This window comes from Octodon degus, unplaced genomic scaffold (genome assembly GCF_000260255.1).
Source record: "Octodon degus isolate 3935 unplaced genomic scaffold, OctDeg1.0 scaffold00122, whole genome shotgun sequence".
NCBI lineage: Eukaryota > Metazoa > Chordata > Mammalia > Rodentia > Octodontidae > Octodon > Octodon degus.
Window position 1 is genome coordinate 3,484,225 of NW_004524698.1, and position 15,917 is coordinate 3,500,141.

Genomic DNA, 15,917 nt, shown 5'->3' on the forward strand with positions numbered 1-15,917 from the left:
AAGACCCATAATCCCAGCCTTGGATCACACATAATCCCAGGGGATCATGAGTTAACACAAACTCTAGAAGTCCTCACCCCATGACTGCCTGAGGCTTTGGGGGGACAACTAGACACAAACCATAACAACCAGCAAAACCAATAGTCCAGAGAACAGCTCTATTTTACTTGGTAGCACAACAAAATCTCCCCTAAACAGTCCAAAATATAAATATCTACCTTATAGTCAGATTTTTTACCATTTTATATAAGTTATTTGTCTCCTGTATTCTTTCCTCATATAATCTTTTCATTATTTTGAACCTGAAAGTATCTGTAGTGGGTAGCTTTGCCTTAGGAGGCAGCATTTCTTCTCCATTCCTAGTGCTCTGGGTACCCGACCGGGGGAGGGCAGAGGGGGACGACAGCACACCCAACACTTGTGTTTAAGGAGCCGGGAGAAACAGAACATCTAAGGCTTGTATTATCTGAAGATTTTATTGAAGTAATTATAAATTTTGGTAATTCACTGTAACATTTTCCCCCTTTAGTTGAAGACAGGTATGATTTCTCATCCATCTCATGACAGCAAACTGCTTTTTATCATAGGAAGTCTAAGATCTGCAAGTCAATTGTGTGTTTGGAGTGGGGAAGATGAAAGAGAAGGAACTGGCCTACATTTGATGGAACATAGTCTTTACTGCTTATGTTTTCCCTATTAACTGTAGGCCTTGTCATTATCTTAGGATAGGCAAAAAGTAGAACTATGAGGGGGAAAAAGGAACTGATCAGGAACTATTTATTTCCTAGTTGATGACCAAGTAAGTATTCTTTCTTAGCTAGAAATGAGTATCTTAAATTCTAATGGATGAAAATGACAAAATATTTGAATTTCATTAAGAGCTTTTCATTTTATGTCTCGTCTCCAAATTCCAACAAAAGTAAAATGTCAAAATAATTTTGTATGGTTCCCAGAACTAGAAACGAAAGACTTTTTTTAAATCAAAAGACCCATTAATTCTTGTAACTCAGTATTAAAGGGAATAAAAAAGAATTGCTTTGGAGTTCAGGTTCATGCTGATAACTTGACATTTAAAAAAATTAAGAGGCTGGGTGATGAATATGATCAAAATAATTACACACATTGAGCATCTCCCTCTCCCTCACCTGCAGTGTGAAACTGGCAGGAGGGGAGGGCAAGTGAGTGATGGGCTATGACTAAAGTGTTATGTCACATATAAATCTACCAAAATGAAATCCACTAATCTGTATAACCAATATACACTAATAAAAATGTGAGGAAAAATAAGAGACTATAGCAAATTTGTGGCACACACCACAAAGGTCTTGAGTAATGTTCACAGTAAAATAACATATCATGGCATCATATGGTAGGGTCTCCTACCATATTCTGTCTTTAAGATTTAGTTCTACCACTATTTGTTAATTTTTTTAACTTCTTGATGCCCTCAAGGAAAAAATAAGAATAAGAGTAACAATAAAGTAATCATTAATCACCTGGTAGATGCTTTCAGCATGCTTTTGCTATTACTGTACTTGTCATAGCTCAAATATCCATATTGAATAGAAATGTATGGAGTTATCTGAATAAGCAGCTTTTTTTTTTTCTTTTTTTTTTAGGTACTGGGGATTGAACTCAGGACCTTGCACTTGCCAGGCAAGCACTTATTCTACTGAGCTATCTCCCTGCCCCCCCACCCCCTTTAATGGTACAGGAGATTGAATCCAGGGGGTCTTTATCCCTGGTGTACACTCAGCCTTTTTTTAATTCAGTAAAAGCATAGATTGTGAGTAACTTGTTTTGTGAGTGTTCCATAGGCAAGTGAACATTTCTAATAAATTTTAACTTGATAAACAAGCAATACTTGCAATACATGAACTATATGATGCTGAACGTCACAAGATCACAACTGAGCTAATGTGAGCCAACTGTTCTCCACCGTTCCTCTTCCTCTCTCCCCTCACTGTGGGTGATTTGTCTCCCAACAGCAAAAGTTTACAGAGAAGATCTTACCTGCAGAGGAGGAGAGGGAAAAGGCAGAGGAATCCCTCAATCAAATGAGTTTAGGGAGGGGCCTGGGAGATAGCTCTGCCGTTTAAGCACCTGCCTGGTAAGCACAAGGACCAGGGTCTGAGCCTCCGTACTGCATGCCATGCAGCCCATGCAGAGGAAACCACCAAAACCAGGCATGATGGTGCATGCCTGTAATCTCAGAGCCGGGAAGGCCAAGACAGGAGGATTGCTGTAAGTCTGAGCTGTGTAGCGAGATCCTGCACCAAATAAGTAAATAAATAAATGGATGAATAATTAAAAAAAATACAAAGAAACAAATGAATTTAGGGAGTTGTACTGAAAACTTTTGTAGAAAAGCACCACCCAAATAAGGATGTAGTAGTTCAAGTGATGAATCTGTTTAATGACAATGCAATGTCACATTTCCACAAAATCTTCAGAAGTAGGCAAAAGCAAGTGTCATAGGATAGGTTCTTTATTAAGGTTGAAAAAAAAAAAAAAGAATCCATTGAACCAATAAATAGCAGTGATTCTCTTAGTGATAGTGAAAACTGTCATACATGGTTATGCTCCTTTGTCATGTTTCCCTTACATAAGCTATGATGGTTTTCAAAGGTAAGTAAAAGTTAATTTATTTTTCTTTATATTTAGTATTCTCGTTATTGCAATCATTTTTATATGAATACTTTTGGGTTGCAGGATGAATCACCTGAATTTCCATTATTTTTAATGGGGAAATTTGCCTTGATATACAAGTGTTTTGGATTATAAGCAAGTTTCTGGAATGAATTATGCTCACAAAGATTTTACTATATTTTACTTTGAGACAGGATTTCACTCAGCTGCACAGGCTAGCCTCAAACTTGCAGTCCTTCTGCCACAATCTCCTGAGTTGCTGGGATTATGGGCACATACCACTGTTCCAACCTAAGAACAGCTTTGAAAAATTAATTACTTAATTAATTGGTACAAGGTCTCACTACACAGCTCAGACTCATAGTGAGTTGCTGGGATTACAGGAGTTTGGCACTATGTCATTTTGGTGGCTGGCTTGGCACGTGGTACTAGGGATTGAACCCGGGTCCTGTGCTTGCCAGGCAGGCACTTAGACTGCCAAGCTATCTCCCCAGCTCAGCTTCTTAAAATTTTATTTATTTATTTATTTATTTTGTTGGTGGTACCAGGGATCGAACTCCACTGAGCTATTTCCTCAGCCCCAGTCCAGCTTTTAATAACTGACACCTTATATTTTAGAATCAAAACTTATACAATCAGTGTTCATCCCTTATTTGTTTTGATGGGGAGATACCTGGTCCAATCAAATTAAAAAGTACTTTATTTCACTTGAAATTTTCAAAGATAAGAAAAATCTCTTTTATTTTTAAAAATTTATTTGAGACAGGGTCTCACTTCTAGTGCAGGGTGGCTTTTAACTCATTATATAATACAGGCTGGCCTTGGACTCACAGTATTCCTCCTACCTCAGATTATTCTGAGTGCTGATACAGTAATATATGCCACCTTGGCAAAGCCATCTCAAAATGCTATAGAGTCACAGGTAAAATATAATACTCAGGGGAAGTGCTAAATAGAGCTAGAATTTAGCCAAAAACAACAGAGGATATAAAAATCACGCAGTTTATAGTTTTGACTATGAATCTGATTTTTAAAAATATGCTAGAGGCTAGATATAAGCAAATCCTCTTCGGATTTAATGCCTTGGGACACTCAAATCAATTCCTTACATATGACTTTGAAACAGTAGTGACTAGAATGTGTGCTTGAGCTTAACAGAAGTAAAAATGCATTTGAGTGACACAGGCTTCAATTACAAAGATTGCCCAGGATAACCCTTTTTAAATAATCAACCTCAAAAGTTACTTCCCCCTCCATTCTCTCCATATTAAAATTTGATTCAAGAAGCTTCTGTAACTTTCTTCACAGAAGCCAGGGTCATCTTCATACAAACTGCTTATCTTTATTACTTTGGCTAACTGTTCCATTTTCTAATTCCTTAACCCTTTTTCAGTTGATTTTTCTTTAGATTTTCTATACAGCTCTTAGTTACTTTTCTTGTTGCTGAAACAAAATACCTGACACCCAAAGTTAGAGGAGTAAAGGTTTATTTAGCTGAGTGTTTCTAGAGGTTTCAGTTCATGGCTGGCTGCTTCCAAGGCAGGGTAGCATGGCAAAGGAGCAACCACATGGCAGGCAGAAGACAGCAAAAGCAAGCAAACAGCACAGTGTTGGCACCCAAACACCAGTTTTGTCCTTATATCTTATCCAAGCTACCTGCCTTAGGGTGGGTAGCACTCACATCAATAAATTCTAGCACTGCACCATGAGTCAATCCCAGTGTCATACATTCTAGATCCAGCCACCTCTGAAAAGCCTCACCTATGACTGATCACATGAGGGACAACTAGACACAGACTGTAACAGGTCTAGATTATTATTATTTTTTTTATTTAAAAAAAATTTTTTTTTAAATTTTATTTGTGTGTGTGTGTGTGTGTGTGTGTGTGTGTGGCCAACTCAGCCCACCAGGGGGCGGGGCTGGCTGGCATGTGGTGCTGGGGGATTGAACCACAGTCTCTGTGCTTTAGCTTAGCTTGTTCTAGGTAGGTGCTTTAGACCACTGAGCCATCTCACCAGCCCTAGATTATTTTATATACATTATTTTACTTCAATAACCAAACAGGCTAATGCCTGCAGAGAACATTAAACAATATTAACTTCCTTTTTTTTTTTTTTTTCGGAACTGGGGATTGAACTCAGGTCTTTGTCCTTGCCAGGCAAGTGCTTATTCTACTGAGCCATCTCCCCAGCCCAACAATATTAACTTCCTTTCCTTCCATAACCCCAAAAGATGAGTCTAGACTTCTATACCCCATAATATTTTATCCTACATGTAATTGCCTAAACTTCTGGATGTGGTATTGTGGAATCAAGGTAAAAAAGCATTTAGGAATTTCCTTGACACCAATATTTTAGTACATTCAATTTGTAAGATTTCACCATTCATTTTTTTCTTCCAGGTTTTTTTTGTGGTACCAGGGATTGAACTCAGGACCCCACACTTGCCAGGCAGGTGCTTATTCTACTAAGCTATCTCCCCAGGCCCTAAAAATTTTTCTTTTCTTTTTTTTTTTTTTTTTTTTTTGTTTGTTTGTTTGTTTTTGGGCAGGCTTCAGAGCAGGTCTGGTAAGGCCTGAGGATCTGGGGATCTAACCACAGCATCCTGATTGCTTTGTTTAAGCAGTCACTTAAACAACTGAGCCAATGGGCAGGCCCCTTCTTTCACATTATTTTAATAAATACAGAATAAGTTTTGCCTAAATGCTAAATCTAGGAGCTCTACTACTTAAGTCTCCCTTCTAGATAAAGAATTCACTTTTGTCTTTTCTTTCTTTGCAATTCTGCATGTACAGCAAGAGCTCACAGAGTCCCACAGTGTCTTTCGCAAAGCCATGACTGAGTGAAGCACCAGCCACAGGCACTGTGGTAGTTCAGTGTAACGTGTGGCACTGTTACGCCTTTCACTCTCCTTGAGCATCTTGACTAGAAATATAGTACTTGAGAAGTGATATATTTCCAGAAGGATATAAATGAAAATCTAGATAATGCTGGCATCAAGGACAAGATTACCACAATAAAATTCCTTCCAGTCTCATTTTTCTAGTTTGGTAATTTTTAGTTTTGTACTTTTTATGGTAAAGAGTAAAGCATTAAAACAAAGGCTATTCAGTTAATACAAAAATTAAAGTAAATGGAAATTTTACTTCATAAAATTCTAGCAAAACATTAGGAATGAAAATGATAGATGTATTTCCCCTCCTACACTTGTTATAAACCAAGAAGAAAACTCTAAGACATCATGTTAAAATGATGCACTCTAATGTGTTAATTGTAATATATACATAGTACCAAAGTTTTTTCTTTTCATTAAAGATTGCAATGCAGTTACTAATTTAAGAATGGGAAAAAAAAGAATGGAATTTGATTTTGAAAGCTTGAGTCTCATACGTTTTATCTTTTTGGAAACGTTCCTTAAAAACTAAAAGTGAAACTGTCAACAAAATAATACAACAAAATTAATTCATTTTCATAACAGAAACACTAATGCTTATCAATTTACCATATAGAAAGTGCAAAGAATAACTGCTACACTAAGATTTTCTCTTTTCACAATTTGGTCAGTTTATATACTGCCAAACCTTCAAATAGTCAACTATGACCACTTTTTTGTAAACTTTCCAGGGTGCTCATTTACTGACTACATTTGGCATCATCTGATGAGGAATTATTCAATACCACAGTAATTCATATGGCCAACATTTTGTCATACAGGATCTACTGAGACCTGACTACAGTATTTTATGATTTTAATAAAATACTTTCTGTGCCTTTTGTAGAAGCATGAGGGCATTACAGAACTTTTTTCGTAAGTTTTTCCTAAATATATTTTCAAGTTCAATTAAAACATGTTTATTATAACTAGCTATCCTTATACAAATGCAATTGATTTTAACAGATAGGAAAAGCATTTCTAAAAGAGAGGAGAGCAAAACTAGTCTTGATGATTTATGGGTTTCTATTTACAAATCATTTCATTTTTCCCCCATAATTTTATTGAGAAACAAATAGCAACGAGACAGTTTCAAACCAATCATTTCATATTTTAGTCACTTATTTAACTTCTATAGGATGTTAGGGATATCAGGCTATATATCTCTCACTGGTTATAAAATGACTATTACTGTAGGTCCAAATGCATAAAAAAGTTTTCTGCATCATCAATCTAAAGACAGTAAAAATTATAATGTATAGCTTATGTATAGCCATGTTGCCTGTTTGAGAGTGACAGACAAAATCCACTTTATTTTTCTAAGCTATTGAAATGACTTTCTAGGTTACTTATGTATAAACATCTTTACAAATGTTGCTTTGGTAGACATCTTTGTATTTGAAGACAATCAATCAGGTTGATTCACCAGACAAATCATAAACTCCTGCATTCTTTCCCCCAATTTTTATCCCAAGTTTCTTTCCCCCAGTTTTTATCCTTGTTTCTTCTTCAACCAAGTAGCAGTTCATTCAGTGTTGCTAACTGAAGGCAAAAGCAAAATCTGTATCCTTGTAACAAGCCAGAGTCATGTCCTCAAATGGCAACTAAAACTACAATCTTGGTTTCTTAGTAAAAGCCATTCAACAACTGAGTTAAGTAGGAAAAAATGAAAAAAATATGTATATCAACATTTATATTTGGATGAACACATGCCTATGTTTCTTCTGGTTCAATACTCAGAGCCAAAAAAGAAATCAGTAAGGATGTGAACTTGCTATATTTTTTGAGAGGTTGAAGTGGTAATAAGGACGACTACAGGGAAATGGGCTTTAAAGGAATTTAAAGTATGGAGAAAGTCTGATAAAAGCAATTTATATATGAAATAAGCATGGAAGATTACAGCGAGCCTTTTATATATGTTACGGCAGATGGTAGAGATAATCTTCACATCATTTAAGATAGGAACAGATACTTGCAATTTAGATGCTATCACCATGAAGTGGATATATTATCTTCTCCAAGTAAAGTACATTAGAGAATGTATATTTTCTGTAAAGGACATGTTTATAACTATGTGAAATGTGAAGGAGACACATGTAAAAAGTGGAAACAGATTTTTGTGTTAGTTTTAGTAATGAGAGAAGCTTAAATGAATGTGTAGGAGGGAATGAAAGTAATACAGTTCAAGGGGGCTGATCCAACAGAAATTAAACAATAGAAGACTGGAGAAATTACTTGATGAGAAGCACTTTCCAATTTTCACATAATACCAAAAGAATGAGTACTTATAACCAGAACTGTTGTAAATTGCTTAAAACTAAACCCTCAAAATTATTAAACAGCCTCAATTTATCAACCTCTGATCATTTTTTTGACTTCTAATAATGTTTAACATTAGAGATTACATAAGATGCTTATGGTGCTATAAGTAATGTTTCTTTAGCAAGATACTTTGATGTACACTGTATGAATCATTTTTCAAAATTAAAATATCTGTGACTCTATGACTATGTGATGAGTGCCAACAGAATAAAGTAATGTGATCAAATAATTTTTACTCAGCAAATTAAAAATATCACTCTTCAAAATTCTAGTTGCCTCTGAGTAGAAATCAGAATTATTAGCTTTGCATCATGTCAAACTGTAGGAGGCTACCCAGGTGTACACTAACCAAGACACTGTTGCTATGGTAACAAAGCAAATATAGCAAATAGCTACTTCGTTAATGACTCCATGAAACTATAAATGCTGGGATATAGGTGAGCAATATGTAAGAGCATCAGATGACCAATGAAGATTAGGATTTAGAGTTTATTTCTTAAAAGAGAAGGGAAATTTTAACATTTTTGCTTGAAAACTTAAGAAAGGTTTTTGTGCTAAAACCAAAGGAAGCCAGGAAAAAAAAAATCAGAAAAGGAAACAGTGGCGCTTTAAGGGTGAGAGCTCCATTTAGGAACAGCTGCTGTGGCACCGATATTGATATAAAAGAGTGAAAGCTATCTATTGAGATTGCCACTTAGGGCTGCAAAGGAGGAAAGGAGGACTTCCTACTGATTCCCTGCTTGTGGATGGTATCAGGCCATATGGTTTCTTGCTCTCTCTTTATCAAGAGGATGCACAAGAAGATGAGAAAAGATTTCTGCATATTTCTAAACATTAAATAATTTACACTTTAAATTCAAGGAAATAAAAATACAAGTATCTGTGAAACAAGAGATTAATGCTAGGTTTGGACATATCCTAAAGGCGTCATATTATCTAGCTAGCATTCAATAAACTTCTATGCCAATCTTACAAAAACCAGAAGCTGCAAGCTAAGAAAACCCAACTCAAAATATTTTTCCTCATAATATTTTCCTTAAAATATTTTTTCTTCCAAAAAATTTAAATATATCTCTTACAAGCTAAAGATGTACTCATATTTTAGTGTCAGTTATATTACAAACTTTTGATGGCACAATGCTACAAATGAAAAATCCTAGTTCAAACTCTAAGGCTGTTATAATTGCATGACATGTAGGTAGTTATATATAGCAAGCCAGTAAAAATAATTACAAGGCTGGGAGTATAGCTTAGTGGCAGAATGCTTACATAGCATATGTGAGGCTGTGGGTTCAATCCCTGGTACCACTCAAAACAACCCTCAAAATATCCCCTTCATAAAACGCCTAAATATATACTAAAAAAAGAACAATTACAGCACCAGCATCTCACATCAGACAAGTATATTAAATGTATTCATTTTTTTTGCAGAACCGGGGATTGAACTCAGGCCCTTGCGCTAATTCTACTTGAGCTATCTCCCCAGCCCCTAAATGTACTCTTCTAATTAGATTTTTCAAAAACAACCCCAAACCCCACAATTACTATTAAGTATTAGAATTATCTCTCAGACATCCTAACCCACAGTTAGGTTGCTGTTACTAATTTCTTTACTCTTAACTTTAACTCTTAACTATGTGCCTACTTAGCTTCTGTTAAATTTAAGGTTTTGGGGAGGAATGTGTATAATCTGTATTGTATATCTTAGTTCTTCTTTGTAGAGTTCAGAATATACCTAATTAGTATTATGGGTATCTCAGAAAGGACCCCCCCAAAAAATCCCTGATTACTGAATTTGTTCTTCTGAATAGGTTTCTTTTCTTTCTGCACATTTCTAACCTCCCGTTCTCATCATTCCAGCATTTTTCTTGCTCTTTTTCCCTTCATATTGTCTACTCACCAGCCGCTTTCTCCAACAAAAACCCTTATTTTCAAACTGACCTCCCATCTCTACATCTTTTAATAGATTGTCAGAGATAAGTAAAATAATGAAAAGGATGGAGCAACTGCCTGAAGCATTAAGGAAAAGCTTTTCTGAGAAGGTGATGGCTTTGCTAGGATAGCAGATTACTGTGCAAAGGGGTACTGGGAAAAGGGACAGGAAAGAGAGCAGCAAATCCCAAGAATGGTGACGAATCTCTGAAGTTAAAATATAGGGTGAAAGAGAAAGACAGCAAGAAAGTGAGAGGGCAAGTGAGGAAAAGAGGAAGAGAAAAAAGGGACAGAGAGGAGAAGATAAAAAGATTCAAGTCAGGCTGAAAAAGTCTTACATACTAAGCTGTTATATTAGGGGAAAATTTTAAACAAGGAGAAGCAAAGGAAAGGAGCCCCCCCCCCTTTTTTTCCCAATACTGGTGATGGAACCCAGAAGCTCCCAAATGCTAGGCATGTGTTTACTACTCAGCTATGTCCCCAATTTCAGGAACACATTACGTTAAAAGGAAGATTTATTTTGGCAGAAGTAGTAAGAATAAGCTAGGATAGGTAGAGACAGGTGCCAAGGAGGACAATAAACAAGGGAGGAAGAGGAGCTCCTTAATGCCAGGGGGTTAAAGGGAAGAACAGTGTGTAAATGTCGACTGACATATGGCACCGATTTCATGAGGTTTCTGGAAACTAACACCATCCTGGCTAGCTATCAGGTACTGTGGGAGAAACCAAGATCAAAAAGCTGCAACTGTGTAGAGGAGCAGGAGTGACAAACCAGCAGAGCCTTTGGAGCTGCTAGAGAACCTGGGAATATGTCACTCTGATTCCTGTTTCAGTTACTCTTCTCTCATTGCTGGGGCAAATACAGGACACCCAAAATGAAGGAACGAAAGGCTTATTTAGCTCACAGTTACTGGAGGTTTTAGTCCATACTCAGGAGGCTCCAAGGCAGAGTGGTACATGGCAGAGGGCAGCAGTTTATGGTGGTGGAAGGCAGCAACACAGCAAGAGCAAAAGGGAGGAGTAACAGCAACAGAGAGGAAGTCTGTCTCTCTTAAATTACCTTCAGGCTAAACGCCCCAGGCTGGGTGTAGCACTCACATCCATAATCCCAGCAGTACTCAGACTCACAATCCTAGCCTTGGATCATGAATTAATCACAAACTGCTGAACTGCACCTCAATGACTGCATGAGGCTTTGGGGGAACAGAGACACACAAACCGTAACAATCCCTAATCCTTAGTCTCTCTCCTTTGCATAGCCAACTCTAGTTTGGGCCACTGTCCCAGAAAAGCATTCCCTCACTCCTACACAGTTGCTCCCTTTTCCCATGTGCTTTATTCATTTCTTCATTACAACTGTCAGAGGATTCAGTGCTCCAGAAGACACGTAAAAAGTGAAAACCAGCATCGTGCTGAAGAAGGAAAGCTGATTCAATGTGTTACTCAAGCATGTTCCATTTAATATGCTAAATGCTTATCACCTGTCAGGCACTACAGGTTAGTACTGCTGATCTTTGAAGTTCATCCGCAAAACTGTCAGAGGAACAGTCTGTGAAAGCAGATGAAGGCAAGAGGAATGCACATGGACAGGAGACCCAGACTAAGCAGTTTTGTGATAGATGTATGGGGCTTTACAGGTTTACTAAGGTATAAGACTTAAGTACAGACGTTTCAAGTGCACAATTTTCTAAGTTTTCACATGCATCCATACCTGTGAAATCATGTGCTATTTGTGTTAGATAACTGGCCAACTTTCTCAATGCTGAATTTTGTTTTTCTGTAGAAAATAAGGTGAATTTTTTAAAAAAAGGTATTGCCTAGCCAGTTGTGGTACCACAAGCCTGTATTCCCATCACTCAAGGAGAATTACACGTTCAAACCCAGCCTGGAGAATTTAATGATCAAGTGAGCCCCTGTCTCAAAAATTAAAAATATAAAAGGGTTAGGAGTATAGCTCAGTGCAAAGGCACTGGGTTCACTTCTTTATACTGCTGAAAAAACAAAAACATTACTCTGTTTCAGATTAATGATTTCAGAAACTGTTTCATATTTTTAATTAAGTACATTACAATAAATGTCTGTGCTGCCTTGCTGGCCCTACCCCCGGGGCAGACTAAGATGGCAATTGAGACTGAGTGTGGTGGCGCAGGCCTATAATCCCAGCACTTGTGAGACTGTAAACAGGAGGATCACTAATAGTCCAATCTATGCAGTGAGACCCTGTATACCCTGTTCTAATAAAAAAATAAATAAAATAAAATAAAATAAAATAAAGAAAGAAAAGTCAAATCTGTGTACATTTGCAAAAAACTATATGCCTTAAAAAATGTAGTGGCTGAGGAGATGGCTAGGTGGAATAAGCTCTTCCCTGGCAAGCGCAAGGGCCAGTTCAATCCCTGGTTCCGCAAAAAAAAAAAAAACAAAAACAAAAACAAAAACAAAAAAAGACAATTGAAAAATGATAACCTAGAAATAGAACAAATTACACCAAAGTGGCTTTCCTATATTCTAGGTATACTGTATTAAAGGAAAAGCATATACAATAAGAACAAAAATAAACATAGATAAAACTTCTTAAAAGTGTTCAACCCTCTGAAGGAAACATTCCTCTGTCAAGAAAAGGCTTGAATAACAAGACAGAAAGCTGCATTTCTAAGGTGGGAGGGGGCGCCTCAGGGAGGAAGCGCATCACTGGAGATGTGTCTGGGAGGCTGCATCTTGTCCCAGACCTCTCTTTCTCTGGCCTTCTCCCCTCACTGCTGCTTGGCACCATGAAGTGAGCAGCTTTCCTCCACCATACCTTTTTGTCATATTTCTGCCTCGCCACTGGTCTAGAAACAACAAAACCAAGTGACCATGGAATGAAACTTGGGACATTGTGAGTCAAAATAAATGTTTACTCCTTGAAGTTGATTATGTCAGGTATTTATTGTGATCACAGGGGCAAAAGTTTCTAACATAAAGACCAAAAAGACAAGAAAAATTAACATATTTTTGATATGAGCCTGAAATAAGAGTTCAAGAGATTTTTCTCTTTGGTACCCGGGATCAAACTCAGGACCCTGTGTCTGCCTATGCCACTGAGCTATCTCCCCAGCCCCTGGAGAGATTGTTAAGAAACAGATTCTATTATGGATAAGAATTAAACTCATGACAAAAAGATACTGCAAACCGCTAAAGAAGGGAAAGAATATTCAGATAAATTGCTTGCAATAAGAAAGCGCTACCCTCTGAAACATGTCGATAAGGAAAGGTATCAAATAGAAAGGTATCAAATAGAAAGGAAGCCAATTAAAGGATTGGCTATAGTGAGAAAGTAATTGATACTAGAATTTTAGATTTATGGCCACAACATCTACAGCACCAAATTTATTTTTGGTTAGGAGCCAGGCATGTTGGCACATGCCTGGAATCCAGCACTCATGAGGCAGAGGCAGGAGGCCAGCTTGGACAACACAGTGAGTTCAAGACAAACCTGAACTAATAGCAAGACCCTGTCTCAAAAAACCAAAATAAATAGAGTAAAATAAAATATTTTTAGTTAAGCAATACAGTCATTTCATGTAGAATTTGGAAGGAAAAGAAGGATTCATGATTAAAAACAAGTCTCCATTAGCCACCCAGAATTCTCTCTTGGAGGAAACTAAGATACAATTTCTGGTACATTGCTTATTTCAAATATGTTCTGTAACATTTCATTTTTAAAGTTTTTGAGTAAAAATGCTTTAGCAGCAAAGATGTATTTTTGTGTTTGGATAACAGCCTGCCACACATAGGTCAATGTCACATGAGAAAGATCAACTGCTGATGGGCTATTTTAAATCACAGACTTCTGAGACATAACCATGCATGGTTTAACAGTGGGACACATTCTCAAAAGTACACTGTTAGGTGACTTCATAGTTGTAAGAACAACAGAGTGTACTACAAAAACAAAGGCAGCTACAATGTTATCAGGCAATATAAGCTTATAGGACCATGTGGTCCCTTGTTGCCAGAACACTGTTATGAGGTACATCACTCTTTCCAACTCAGAACTCCTGAATCAATAAATCTGCCACCCTGGCTTTGAAGTCTACTTTTTTTTTTTTTTTTTTTTTTTTTTAGGGAACGGTCTACAGGGTATTCAGGGTCTCACTACTAGATTGGACTCTTAGCGATCCGCCTATTTACAGCCTCCCAAGTGCTGGGATTACAAGTTTGCCTCGGGGGTGGGGCCAGTACAGTAGGCCCAGGGATAAAATCTACTTTTCAAACAACCCCCCCATGATTTGTTTACACACAAAAATATGACAAAGACTGGGTACTACGTAAGCCCCATAAACACACAAATCCTGTCTTTCTTATGCACTGCAGGCAATATCTGACAATGCCAGACAACGGTGTCCCTCTATATATGTTAGAGGTTCAGTGAATGTACACTGGGAATTGACTACAAAATACCTTTATCTGCTGTCAACACTCACAACGATTTTGAAATTGTGTGCTTTATCAATGATAGAAGATATAAATAAAGAGCAAAGAAACAAGCTTTAGCAATCAACAGCTCATTTACTTGCATGATTCAGTTTCAAGCAAAAACACTTAGAAATTTAATTAGTGATACTTTATTATATATCTGTTTCAGATAAATGATACATGAGTAGTTATCATGTTAAAGGGCTCAAAGGAAGGGTTTTTCTACACATTTTCTATTTTGTGATCTATTACATACAATGACATCTACTCTAACTAGAACCAAGGAAGATAAAACAAAAAAGAAAGAAAAAGAGAAGTGAGTGTGTTTCAGCAGCAACTAAAATAGATGTCACCAGGCCAAAAAATGACAGCTCTGGGCACTTGACTCATAGGCGAAGCCTGTCAGACCTTCATTCAGCATTTATTCAATCCTTTTTATGCACAGTATTCATTCTAATGGAATTTTAAAGCTGAACACTGAGCTCACAGGAAATTAAAAACACTAAATCAGAAAAAAGATAGGGTCTGCAACAGATAGCAACATAATCAATATGCCAAAATGATAACTGACAGAGGACTGAAGAATATATAAAACAAGCAAACTATTAAACCATAAAGCTTTGTGGCTCATCCTGTGAAGGGGTCATAGCTCTATTCATCTTGGCAGTACTTAAAGACATCTATCACAAAATTCAAGACAGGTGTTCATATTTATTTATTTATAAAAAAATTTATTTATTTTTTTGGTGGAACCAGGGATTGAACTCAGATCCTTGCGTTTGCCAGTCAAGCGCTTATCCTACTGAGCCATCTCCCCAGCTCCCTCATATTTATTTTTTTAACTAATTTATTTATTTTTTTAAAGAATGTGCTTCTTTAAAAAATTTTATTTATTTATTTATTTATTTTGTGTGTGTGTGGCCAGCTCAGCCCACCAGGGGGCGGGGCTGGCTGGCACGTGGTGCTGGGGGATTGAACCGCAGTCCCTGTGCTTTGCTTAGCTTAGCTTGTTCTAAGTAGGTGCTTTAGACCACTGAGCCATCTCATCAGCCCCAGGTGTTCATATTTAAAAAACTAAGTTAAACCATGTAATTAATAAACTCCACATATGAGGTATGGACATAGATATAACATATACTTTTTGTTTTAAAAGAGTTTAGTAACAACTATTTGGAAAACTCAACTAATGGAACTTAGTTCTCTGAAATTCCAGAAAAGGAAAATACTAATATACTAAGCCAACAAAGGAAATTTCAAAACAAAATTATGGCTGAGGGTGGTGGTGTATGCCTGTAATCCCAGCACTTGGGAGGCAAAGGTAGAAGGATTGCTGTGAGTTCAAGACCAGCCCGGGCTACAAAGTTAGGCCAAGGCCATTCTGAACTGTATAGTAAGAGACTTTCTCAAAAAGACCAAAAAATACAAATGAAGGACCATTTCGTATCTGCATATACAAAATAGTTAGAACAGATATACAGCTACTTTCTCTTAATGCAAGGAGAAGAAAGATTTGTACTAATAGTGTTTGGGCCTCTAATTGGGACTCCGAGCCGGGGCTATTTCTGGCGCTGGCGCTTCTCCAAGAAGGCCATCCCAGCAGCGCTCTACCTGCCCGGAGAGAAGG

The 15,917-nt window shown here is 37.1% G+C and overlaps 1 protein-coding gene and 1 pseudogene across 1 annotated transcript in view; one reads left to right on the top strand and one right to left on the bottom strand.

The window, feature by feature from the left end:
- The window catches only part of Gtf2f2 (general transcription factor IIF subunit 2), a 156,044-nt gene that overhangs the window by 36,506 nt on the left and 103,621 nt on the right, over nt 1–15,917 (bottom strand). The gene's annotated exons all lie outside the window — the stretch shown is intronic.
- LOC105743389 overlaps nt 2,616–15,917 on the top strand; it is a 23,622-nt pseudogene continuing 10,320 nt past the window's right edge.